This window comes from Aquarana catesbeiana, linkage group LG06, assembly GCF_042186555.1.
Source record: "Aquarana catesbeiana isolate 2022-GZ linkage group LG06, ASM4218655v1, whole genome shotgun sequence".
Taxonomy (NCBI): domain Eukaryota; kingdom Metazoa; phylum Chordata; class Amphibia; order Anura; family Ranidae; genus Aquarana; species Aquarana catesbeiana.
Window position 1 is genome coordinate 15,369,049 of NC_133329.1, and position 12,458 is coordinate 15,381,506.

Genomic DNA, 12,458 nt, shown 5'->3' on the forward strand with positions numbered 1-12,458 from the left:
GCCCCCTCCCTCCCAATAATGTCTGGGAGGAAAACAAGGAGAGGCAGACGTTCCCTTGGCACTGTAAGGGGGCCAGGAACAAATGTGTCCACAGGCAAAGGTGGATGTGGTGGTCAGTCCTCAGGCAGGGCATCATTTCCTCTGTTTAGTGAGTTTGCCCGTGCTATCCAGCCACAGCATGCAGAGGAGGTGGTGGACTGGCTTACTAAACCTTCCTCATCCTCCTCATCCTCTGTCACGCAAGCAGAGACAAGTGTGCAGTCCCCTGCAGTTGCCAGAGTGGATAAACCTGCCTCCTTGTCCACATCTATTCCTGCCATAGCCCCAAAATCAGCCATTGAGAAGTCAGCCGAGTTATTTGACCACAGCATCAGCCACTTGCTCCTTGATGATGCCCAGCCATTACTGGATTCAGATGTTGGTTCAGAGGTTGAGGATGACAGGAACATGAGCCTAGGGAGGAACACTGGTAGATAAATTGGCATTCATTTTCCCCAAGCCGCAGCGTATTGCCAAGTTGTCTCCAGTGGTAACGATGAAGATAGAGGAGATGGAGATGAGGATGATGAGGTCACTGATGCAACTTGGGTGCCAGATAGAGCAGAGGAGGAAACTGAAGGTGAGGCGGCACATCTCCAAGGAGGCCAACATCAAGAGAGTAGAAAGCAGCCACCCTATTCCATCACATTATGCAGCTGTTTTCTCCCAGTCCTTTCCTCAAAGCTCAGCTGTCTGGACCTTTTTCAACACATCTGCAGCAGATCACACTGTTGCTATCTACAAACTGTGTCTCAGGCACATCAAACATGGCAAAAACACCAACCATTTGGGTACCACATGATTAACAAGGCATTTAATGTCCAACCACTCAGCCCATTGGTAAGAGCACCTAAAAGCCACACAAAAAGGGCACAAATCTGTCCCTCCTCCTTCTCCTTCTCCTCCTTACCCACTTCAGTCTGCCCCTGCTATACCGAGTCATTACCTCTCAGCAGCCTCCACTGACAGGGATGATGGTATAGCACAGGGTGTCCCAGGTCCTAGCAGCACATCTGTCAGCAGCACACCAACAACTGTAGACTGTAGCTGGCAAATTTCTCTGCCCCATCTGCTGCAGTGGAAAAAAAATACAGACCCTGCCACCCACATGCCCAGCGTCTAAATGTGAGCTTGTCAAAGCTGTTGGCATTCCAACTTCTGCCTTTCAGCCTGGTGGATTCTGCCCTTTCCGTGAATCCGCACAATGTGCTGTACCACAATGGCAGATTCCCAGTCGCTACTACTTTTCACGTAAGGCCATTCCATCTCTCCACCTTCAAGTGGAAGGCAATGTTCTGGCATTGTTGGGGAAGGTAGTCAGCCATAAACTCCACCTTACTGCTGACACGTGGTCCAGCAAGCATGGGCTGGGATGATATATTTCGTTCACAGCACACTGCGTAACGCTGCTTGCAACTCAAAAGGATGCAGGACAGGACTCGATGCTGCAGCTTGTTGTGCCCCCACGTCTCCATACTGCTGGTGGTGATGATGCCAGACCTCTGAGCTCTACTCCTTCCTCCTCCTCCACCTCCTCCATGCCCTCCTCTGCAGAATTGTCCTATGAACATCAGGTACCCTGTAAGCATTTAAAGGGCTATTCCATTAGTCAGGCTAAAAGGTTCAATGCAGTGCTTCAGCTGGTGTGTTTAGGGGAAAGGAACCACACTGGAGCTGAAATTCTTGCAGCTCTGCAGGGACAGGCCCAGAGGTGGTTCACAGTACGCCAGCTGGAGCCAGGAATGGTGGTGTACGATAATGGCTCAAACGTCCTGTCCACCCTTAGACAGGGAAAGTTGACACATGTGCCAGGCCATGCCTGGCACATGTCCTCAATTTGGTGGTGCAGCGTTTCCTAAATACATACCCAGGGTTGCAAGAAAGCTAGCCAGAAGAGTCTGTAGCCATTTCAGGTGGTCATACACAGCCAGTGCTTGGTTGGCTGAAATTCAGCAGGAATTCCATCTGCACGTAAACTGCCTGATTTGTGACATGCCCACCAGGTGGAACTCGACTTTGGCAATGCTGCAGCGGCTATACATGCAGCAGAGCGCTGTCAAGGAGTACCTCTGCGAGTATGGCACAATGACAGGCTCAGGCTGCCTCGTTTTTTTTTTTCCCCACGCCAATGGCTGATCATTAAGGATGCATATACTGTATTGTCAGCATTTGAGGAGGCCACAAGGATGGTGAGCCGTGAAAGTGCATGGGAAAGTAACACAATCCCTTTTGTGTTCCTGCTGGAGCAGACTCTGCATGGCATTATGGACAGGACACTGGAGGCAGAGCAGCAGGAGGAAGAGGAGGACTTCCTTTCTTTTCAAGGCCCACTTTATCCAGACACCATCATTCCTATGTTACAGAACACACAGGAGGAGATAAGGGAGGAGGGTGAGGAGGAGGATTCTGTCACTTTCATAGGCTTCAAAAGAAGAGGAAGACATGCGTCAATCTGTAAGCAATGGCCTTCCAACCCCAGGACCCTTGGGAGTAGTACGTGGCTGGGAGGAGGAAGTTCCAGATGCTGTCATCCTGAGTGACCCCGAGGAGTCTGCTTCATCAATCCTTGGCAAATTTGAGGCGCATGGGTAACCTCATGCTTCAAAGCCTGCGAAAGGACCCAAGAATACGTGGCATAAAGGAGAAGGATGATTACTGGTTGACAACCCTCCTTGACCATCGTTATAAGGGGAAGGTCTCAGAACTCATCCCGTCCCCACAGAGAGTGCAAAAGATAAAATCTCTTGAGGACAAGTTAAAGAGGATTTTCTTGAACATTTTTCCTGACTCCAGTAGGTTACAGTGTCGTGAAAAATGTAGTTTTGAGTCTTCTGTTGGTCAAGCCATACACAAATTCTTCGTAGACAACGACAATAAGAAAATGGCTCCGCTCACACAATGGGAGGCCCACAAATGTGTCCTAAGGGGAAAATTCTTTGCTTTAAAAACCTCCCGGAAAAAGGCCCATCAAGTCAGAACCACAAACTTGATCCAAAAAATTAAAGCCCTAGAGCTGGCTCATAAGCAGACTCAAGCTCAACAGACATACCACAACCTTACACAGACCAGGGAACTCCTACTTGAAGAATTAAACCACAAAACGAAATGTAAATTTGTTTTACAACAAAAACTATTTTATGAATTTTGAAAAATACTTAGCTAAAACCATTCAAACGAACAAAGCATACACCGACATTCATACTATTAATGACTCCCAAGGAAGGCCTAAAGTCACGGCTCCAGATACAGCGTCCCAATTCAAAGCATATTACTCCACACTATATAACCTCAATATGCAATCAGCTGGTCTCTACGCAAACAACACTCTAAGTTCTCTTATTAAGAACTTTCTAAAAAAACACTGTCCTAAACCCATTGACAAAGAAGATGCCCGCCAATTCAAAAATCCCATCTCAGAAGATGAACTCAAAAAAGCGATCAAACAGCTAAAAGCTGGAAAAAGCCCCAGCCCAGAACGGTTTACAGCCACCTATTTTAAAACTTTTACAGATGTACTTACTGGACCTTTCCTCAGGGCCTTTAACTCCCTCTCTTCCTCCACACTCCCCTTCCACAGACTTCTCGAATCACATATTAAAGTTATACCAAAGGAAGAAAAAAACACCACATAAGTTACTAACTACAGGCCAATTTCCCTATTGAACGTCGACATAAAACTCTGCCAAAATCCTCGCTTCCTCTCCTACCATCCCTAATAGAAAATTACCAAGTTGGTTTTATTCCGGGACGAGAAGCAAGAGATAACTCTACTAAGGCTATAAATCTCTACCACTGGATGACCACCAACAAACATAAAGGGTTCTTCCTATCATTGGATGTGGAGAAGACATTTGACAGACTGGCCTGGGACTACATAGGAGCAGTATTAAGACACTTAGGACTTCAAAACCAAATATTCAACTCAATCACGACCTTATATACGACACCAACTGCCAGAGTCCGGATTAATGGCTATCTGTCAAACGCCTTCTCCATAACCAAGGGGACGAGGCAGGGATGCCCACTATCCCCTATCCTTTTTGTACTAACCCTGGAACCACTCTTAATTTGTCTCGGGAATAACACCAACATCAAAGGTATACCCATAGCGGGTGGAACTCATAAATTAGCAGCTTTTGCTGATGACATTTTACTATCCCTAAGCGAGCCACATATACCAATCCCAAATTTATTGAAATATTTCAAACTCTTCCAGCACCTTTCTAATTTCAAAATCAACTTTTCAAAATCCCACACCCTTAATATAACCCTTCCACGAGAGACGGTTACACATTGTGAAAATAATTTCCCCTTTCAATGGCGACACGATGCGATTAAATACCTAGGGATCTTCCTAACAGCGAACTTTTCAGATCTTTTCACCAAAAACTACACATTCTCAAAACTATATCTGATGATCTTAAAAAATGGAACAAACCACAAATTTCCTGGTTTGGCTGTGCACAATTTTAAAAATGAATATCTTACCCCGTATTTTATATATCCTACAAACTATCCCCATTAAACTCCCCCATCCTTCTTACTATATTAAAGAAGGATATGTACAGGATTTTTATGGAAACAAAAACACCCGAGAATAGCATATAACCTTCTAACAGGACCCAAAACGAAAGGGGGCATTGGTCTTCCAGATCTCAAGAAATATTACTGGGCTTGCCATCTTTCCAGAATTGTTGGTTGGACACTACATAGTGACTGCAAAGATTGAGTTAGACTAGAAAACTCACTGTCCCCTTTACCATTACGATCGGCACCCTGGTTATTGCTTAACCATATCCCCTCCACACTCAAGGAACATCCTCTCATTGAATTAAAAAATTGCACATCTCTTCTGTTCTGGGACCCTTAACTCCTATAAGACTTAACCCTGCCTTCCTCCCTGCTATCTCCGCACGATTCCTAACAAATCAATGGCAACACCCAGAAATATTAGCACATCGATTTTTTCGCAACGGCTCTCTCCTAGAATGTCTTGCGCTAGTGCCTATTCTCACCAACAACCCTCTCCTGCTCTGGACCTACTTCCAAATCTGTCACTTTCTACAAGAAATCAATCGGGATTCCTCCATTTTATGAACATTCACACCATTTGAACATTTATGCTCCCAATCTAGCCCCCAACAACATTTGATCTCCATTATCTATACTATGCTTGTTGCAGATATCTCCCCTAAGGCTGGAAAGGCTTACATGACATAGGAAAAAGAAATACACTTAGAATTATCAGACGACCAATGAGAACGTATATTTACGATTGCCCATAAAGGCTCCCTAAACATCTCCATTCAAGAAAACAATTACAAGACCCTGACTCGCTGGTACAGAACCCCAGCGATTCTAAACAAGCACAATCCTTCCTCTCCCAACAAATGCTGGAGATGCACCGGAGAACCAGGCACCTTCTTACACATCCTGTGGTTATGCCCGTTAATCCAACCATTTTGGTCACAAGCCCGAGAACTTACAGAGTCGATATCCACATAGGCTTTAGATCATACCCCAGCCCAATGCCTTTTTTATCACTCTGATATACCAGCACACCATTATCGTAAGACATTAATCCTACCTCTAATCAATGCAGCCAACATGTGCATTCCCTGATATTGGGGCTCTCCTCATATACTGACCATCCCAGAATGGTTCAAACAAATCAACAGAATAGCTGAAATGGAAGAACTCATTTTCATTGCCCGAGACTCCCCAGCTAAATTCTCAAAGACATGGGCCTGTTGGAACCACTTCTGAACAACCAACAGATATCTGACATTATTGGGATAATCCCTTACCATGATCTGCCCACTCAAGATAAACACTTACTGATTACATCACGTATCCCTCCCAACGCCCCTCTTTTCTCTTCTTCCTCCCACCCCTACCCAATGGACAAGTTCGGGAGGCCCCATTTCGATTTTTTCCATTCGCGACTTTCCAGTACCAGGTGTCTAATACACCTAATTCCCACCACCTTACCAAGATATCTCACCTTAACCACTTAACCATTAGCGGAGACTGAGGAGATAACCACTAACCCACCAATCCTCTTGACCACCCTCCTCCATCCTCACCCCCTCCTCCCCGCCTCACCTCCTTTTGCCTTCCCCCCCTATCCCTTCACCTCTCTGTCTTCCACCATCCACTAAGACCCCGTTTTACTCCCCGTCGCTAATCGGATGTTCAAGGCAGAACACCCAGTTGGCAACATCATATTCCTTTGGATTAAATTATCATACAAACACCCACACCACTATTCACACATATGGAATCTCCCTTGACTATTTTTACCACAAGACAGAAAGACATGCTGTAGTATTTAGTAATATTTACTCTAACGTTTAACTACTGTTGACCTTTTACCCTGCATAACACTTAATCTTCCTCTGGATTTTAAACTGTTTACTCAAGAGACTTCTTGTGATATCCAGGCTTTCGATGCATTTGTCTTACCCGCAACAACCAATGTTCTTTGATTCCTAAACGACTATATGATAATATTGTAATCTTGCTACTGTTATCCAATAAGAAATGTTTTGGAAAAAAAAAAGGGTTGCGCTATAAACAAAATTTTGAAAAAAAGAAAACAATATTTTTTACTTTTCTGCTATAAAACACATCCAATAAAAAAAAAAAATAATTTCTTCATCAATTTTTTTAAAATTGCAATACGCGTTTTTTTGATTGGTTTGCGCAAAAGTTATCGTGTCTACAAACTATGGTATATATTTTTTTATTTATTTATTTACCACTAGTAATGGCGATGATCAGCGACTTACAGCGGGACTGCGATATTTTGCGGCCGAATAATTGGACAATTAACGGACACTTTTGACACTTTTTGGGGACCAGCGACAACAATACAGTGATCGGTGGTAAAAAAATACGCACTGCTACTGTACTAATTACCAGTGGCGGCCCACTCGTTAGGGGCGCAGGGGCGCCGCCCCCCTAATCCACGAGCCCAGCCCCTAATCTCCATGCAGGGTGCCGGACGCACGGATTTCAATGGCTTTTTTTTTTTTTCAGAAGCACGTAACTAGAACCGGAGAATCTAATTAGATTCAAAAAGGGTGGTAGTCTTAGGACTCCTGGCCAATCGGGTCTCAGGACCCACTTTCTGCTGGGCCACGTGGAGAAGCAACGGCCCCCGACTCGACTCTTCCCTACGCAACCTCCTCCCCAAATAAGGTAAGGCCATGGATTTCCACCCTCCCAATTGCTCCCTCGAGCGCCGGGGAGGAGGTGGGGTTGGTGCGAGCGAGCGCTAAGGAGGTAGTGCAACTGGGGGGGGCAGGAGTGTTTGTCCCCCTAAAAAAAATTTCGAGCACCAACCGCCACTCCTAATGACACTGGCAGGGAAGGGGTTAACATCAGCGGCGATCAAAGGGTCAAATGTGTTCCCTGGGAGTGAATACTAACTGTGGGGGAGGTGCTTTGACTGGGGGAATGTAAAGCTCCTTGTTTCTGCTTAGCAGGAACACAAGATCGGCACATTCCCCTCTCTTGTTTACATAGGCTGACTGCCGTTCTGCCTTTTCTCGCGCACGATCGGCGGGCCCCCGTGGACATTGTGTCCGCCAGACCCACTGATTGGCTCCTGCTGTGTCCAATCACAGTGGGAGTGGGCCGCACGTGCCCCCAGACCCGGAACTGTCCAGGTACGTGATCTGGCGCAGAACGTTCGCCCTGGCGCAGTTAATCTACGGTGGGCGGTCGCTGAGTTGTTAAGCAGCAGGTACATGATGTAGCTCCACTCCACTGAAGAAGTCCACACCCAGGACGCAACATGAATGGAGTAAGTAGCTGAACATTGGACGTTATCCCGCGGACATTCCTCTCTGCACAGCGGTAAGCCCGTTTATCTGTTTTAAATTGTTATCAGCTGGCAAGGCTTCTAGTGCCTTTTATGTGAATGTGATTGCATATGTTTTAAATACAGTAACAATAAATAAACTTTTAGACAGAGAGCACTAGATGCTGTATTTTTTGTTTTACATTGCAGTGATTCTGGAAAAGCCCCTGTGAAGGAGAGAGCTGGTTTTACGAAAATGGAACAGTAGTGGTGCGTCCATAAGGGTGGACGGGCGCCGCCCCCTCTCTCCTGCCACCCCCTCTAGCACCAACAGATAGATTCATGCATTGCATGAATCTTTCTATGACCGCCGCTGCCACCCCTTATTCAGGTGCCGGTCCCTTTTCGAGTGCCGGGCGCCTGAATTACAGCTGCGGGGGGGATGTTTTTGAATCACTTGATTAAAGCCATAGGCTCTAATGGGCGTAAAAAAGGTGACCAGCATGGCGCTCGCAGGTCACTCAGCTGTGTTAGAAAAGCAAATGAATTTGACACTAAACCGCCTCTCCGCCAATCAGGTGCTCGGATCTGTTACCCGTCACCTGATTGGCTGAAACGACAGGCGCTGTAATTGGATGCCTATCAGGCATCCAGTCATAGCAGAGGATGGGAGAAGACATCGAGGGGCTGTCCCACCTAGACAGGGTAAGTGCAGACGGCGGGTGGGGGGCACACTGGCAGCATTTGATATGGCAAAGTGGCTGCGTTTGATGGGGCACAGTGGGAGCATTTTATGGGGCACAGTGGCAGCAATTGATGGCACAGTGGAAGCATTTGATATGGCACAGTGGCTGTGTTTGATGGTACAGTGGCGGAATTTGATGGGCACAGTGGCTGCGTTTGATGGTACAGTGGTGGCAATCAATGGGCACAGTGGCTGTGTTTGATGGTACAGTGGCTGCGTTTGATGGGCACAGTGGATGCGTTTGATATCACAGTAGCGGTAATTGATGGCAGAGTGGCTGTGTTTGATCGTACAGTGGTGGCAATCAATGGGCACAGTGGCTGTGTTTGATGGTACAGTGGCTGCGTTTGATGGGCACAGTGGATGCGTTTGATATCACAGTAGCGGCAATTGATGGGCACAGTGGCTGTGTTTGATCATACAGTGGCGGCAATTGATGGGCACAGTGGCTGCGTTTGATGGGCACAGTGGCTGCGTTTGATGGCACAGTGGTGGCAATTGATGGGCAGAGTGGCTGCGTTTGAGGGCACAGTGGCTGCGATTGATGGTACAGTGAGGCTGCAATTGATGGGGTTTTGTTCAGTTTGTTTGCGCCCACCCAAAAGGTTTGAGCACCAGCCGCCACTGAAATGGAAGGATACCAAGCCACACCCCAGCATAATTTAATCATACCACTAAGGGGAACAGAGAGTTTTGACTCACTGGTGAAACAGGAGTCATACCGGGAGGTGAGCGGCCAGAGAGCACAGGTGGAGGTTTGCACGGGCGATATATCATAGTTCTTGTGATTTTTTGCACAGAGGTGGATGATTTTGACTCGTGGTATTTTCTAAAAGAGTTGCCACCCAAAGCCCCCCCCCCACAGCTGGAGCACCAGCCGCCACTGCAAAACAAGCATTTTATATATACGAGCATAATCCGTTCAAGGAGAATGCTCGTAATCCAAAGTACTCGCATATCAAAGCGAGTTTTCCCATTGAAGTCAATGGAAACTAAAATAATTTGTTCCGCATTGACTTCCATGGGATGCAATACCGCAGGCGGCCAAAGGCGGGGGGGTGGGCGCCGGAGAGCCTTGGAAACGGCCAAAAAGGCCCAAGGACACTTCGGCTGACCTTGGCAAACTTCGGAAAGACTTCCTACCCGAGGTCAGCCGTGCTGTACTCTGGCTTTCCGTTTATTTCCGAATGACGCCGATCGGTGACCTTCGGCTCTGCTTGGCTCCGGCGCCCCCCCCACCTCAAGCCAAAAGCGCTACTGCACACCGCTTTGACCTGAGTCGTGCTCGTTTTGTGAGACAACACTCGCAAACCGAGTTGCGATTTTTAAAAATACAGTGCTCGTATTGCGAAACGCTCGTTAACCGCGTTACTCGCAATCCGAGGTTCCACTGTATTTGATTACTCTTTTGAAGATGAACCCTTAACAGTCCTGCCCAATGAAAACATGAGGAGTACCCATTCCTTACCTGCCTGGGCTCCTGCCACCGGTCAATCCTGAAGACAATGCCTTCCAGGTGCCAGGTTCTCCGGTGCCGTGGATCTCATCAGAGCTCACACCGCGGTTGTCATTTTTCACGCAACATCAATTGCTTCCCAGCAACGGGACAGGTAGAAGGTTTTGTGCCAACACCGGACGATTGTCGCTCATTCCGTACAGGCTGCTGAGAAAAACTGCAAATACTGCAAATATTAGTTTAAAAAAAAAAAACAGCCCAACCCCCGGGAGCTGCAGGACTCCGGAGAGCCCCAGCCTAGGTCGTATTGACACGAGCGAGTTTTGGAGCAAATAGCTAAATAGGAAAGAATTGGCAGACCCTCCTGCTTGGTAAACTGGCTCTTACAGTATCTACTTGGAAAAGCTTTAGATTTCTGCTGCTTTTCTGCCTTCGGTCAACAAACACGAAGGCAAATACAAGTTTACCTTAACCCTTTAGCAGGACTTTTTATGGCGACACTGAGCTTAGAGAGAGCTGGTTGTCCCTTTTATGATTTCAGATGTGAAAGTCTTCTGCGAATAATCTGCGTATGTTATTATTTTAAACCAAGTATACAGTGCTGTGAAAAAGTATTTGCCCCCCTTTTCTGTGTTTTTCTTTTTCTTCTTCTTTTTTTTTTTTTTTTTTTTTTTTGCTGCATATTTGTCACACTTAAATGATTCAGATTATTAAACACATTTTAATATTACACCAAGATAACCCGAATAAATCCAAAATGCATTTTTTTAATTGATGATCTCATTTATTAGGGGGGAAAAAGCTGTCCGAAACCGCCCGGCCCTATGGGGAAAAAAAGTAATTGCCCCCTAAACCCAATAAATGGCCGTACCTTCCTTGGCGGCAACAACTGCAAACCGGGCGTTTTCAAAAACTGGCAATGAGTGTTTCACATCGCTGTGGAGGAATTTCGGCCCACTCTTTTTTTTTTGCAGAATTTTTGCTGAATTTTTTTAACCACTTCCGGACCGCCACAGGCCGATATACGTCCTAACTTTTGAAGAGGAATATCGATCAGAGCTTTTTTTCAGGGGGGGACTTGGTGGAACTCAGTTCCACCACCTTCGGCTCAGACCCCTTTGGTGCCTGCTCACCACAATCACTTGTAAACACAGAAGTCTGGTTTCTGTGTTTACAAGTGACAGCTCTGCACTCTGTGTGTAACCCCCATGAACTCTGCATTCTGTATGTAATGCAATCCTGATATTTAATGCCCCTTTAAGACCCTCCTACTGTTTGTGAAATATGAGCACACCCACTATTTGATGTGATTTGGAGGGTGTGTGTGGGGGGAGGGGTTTTTGGGGGTCGTGGTTAAGTTCCAGCACCTATTGTTTGAGAAAAAAAGCCCTATATCGTTGCTGCTGCCATAACCCCGGTATCCGCTTCTTCGGCCGGCGGTTCCGGTTTCCGATAATAGTGGTCTCTGCGGCGGATTCGCCGCAAGATCACTTTTATCGTCAGTGGGAGAGGGCCCCCCCTCTCCTGCCACGCTCCGGTGCCCTCCGCCGCTTACCGGAGATGTCGAAAGCGGGGAGGCGATCGGATGTTGTCCCCTGTATGACATGGAGACGAGTGAGGGGAAGATGGCCCCCACCCGTCTCCATATCATTGCAGGGTGGAAGCGACGTCAAAGCGCTCTTAAAGGGCCCATTTTTTTTTTAAATGACAAATTGTTTTTTGTTTTTTTTGTTTTGTTTTTTTTTGCATTTTAGTGTAAATATGAGATGTGAGGTCTTTTTGACCCCCAGATATTTAAGAGGTCCTGTCATGCTTTTTTTTCTATTACAAGGGATGTTTTACATTTCTTGTAATAGGAGTAAAAGTGACCCATTTTTTAAAGAACAGTGTAAAAATAAATAATAAAAGGTAAAATAAATAAGAAAAAAAAAATTGTAAACCGCCCCGTCCCGCCGAGCTCGTGTGTGCAGAAGCGAACGCATACGTGAGTAGCGCCTGCATATGAAAACGGTGATATGTGAGGTATCGCTGCGATCGGTAGAGTGACAGCAATAATTCTAGCCCTAGACCTCCTCTGTAACTCAAAACATGCAACCTGTAGAATTTTTTTAAACGTCGCCTATGGAGATTTTTAAGGGTAAAAGTTTGTCGCCATTCCACGAGCGGGCGCAATTTTGAAGCGTGACATGTTGGATATCAATTTACTCGGCGTAACATTATCTTTTACAATATAAAAAAAATTAGGCGAACTTTACTGATGTCTTATTTTTTTAATTAAAAAATTTGTATTTTTTTCCCCAAAAAAAAGTGCACTTGTAAAACTGCTGCGCAAATACGGTGTGACAGAAAGTATTGCAACGACCGCCATTTTATTCTCTAGGGAGTTCAAAAAAAAAAGTATAATGTTTGGG

The 12,458-nt window shown here is 46.1% G+C and overlaps 1 protein-coding gene across 1 annotated transcript in view; it reads right to left on the bottom strand.

Moving 5' to 3' along the window:
* LOC141148169 (CD276 antigen-like) overlaps positions 1 to 10,763 on the bottom strand; it is a 258,830-nt gene extending 248,067 nt beyond the window's left edge. The window contains exon 1 of the mRNA XM_073635357.1: positions 10,060 to 10,763. The gene's annotated coding sequence lies outside the window, so the exon portion shown is untranslated. The remainder of the gene's footprint in view (positions 1 to 10,059) is intronic.
* Positions 10,764 to 12,458: the final 1,695 nt, after the last annotated feature.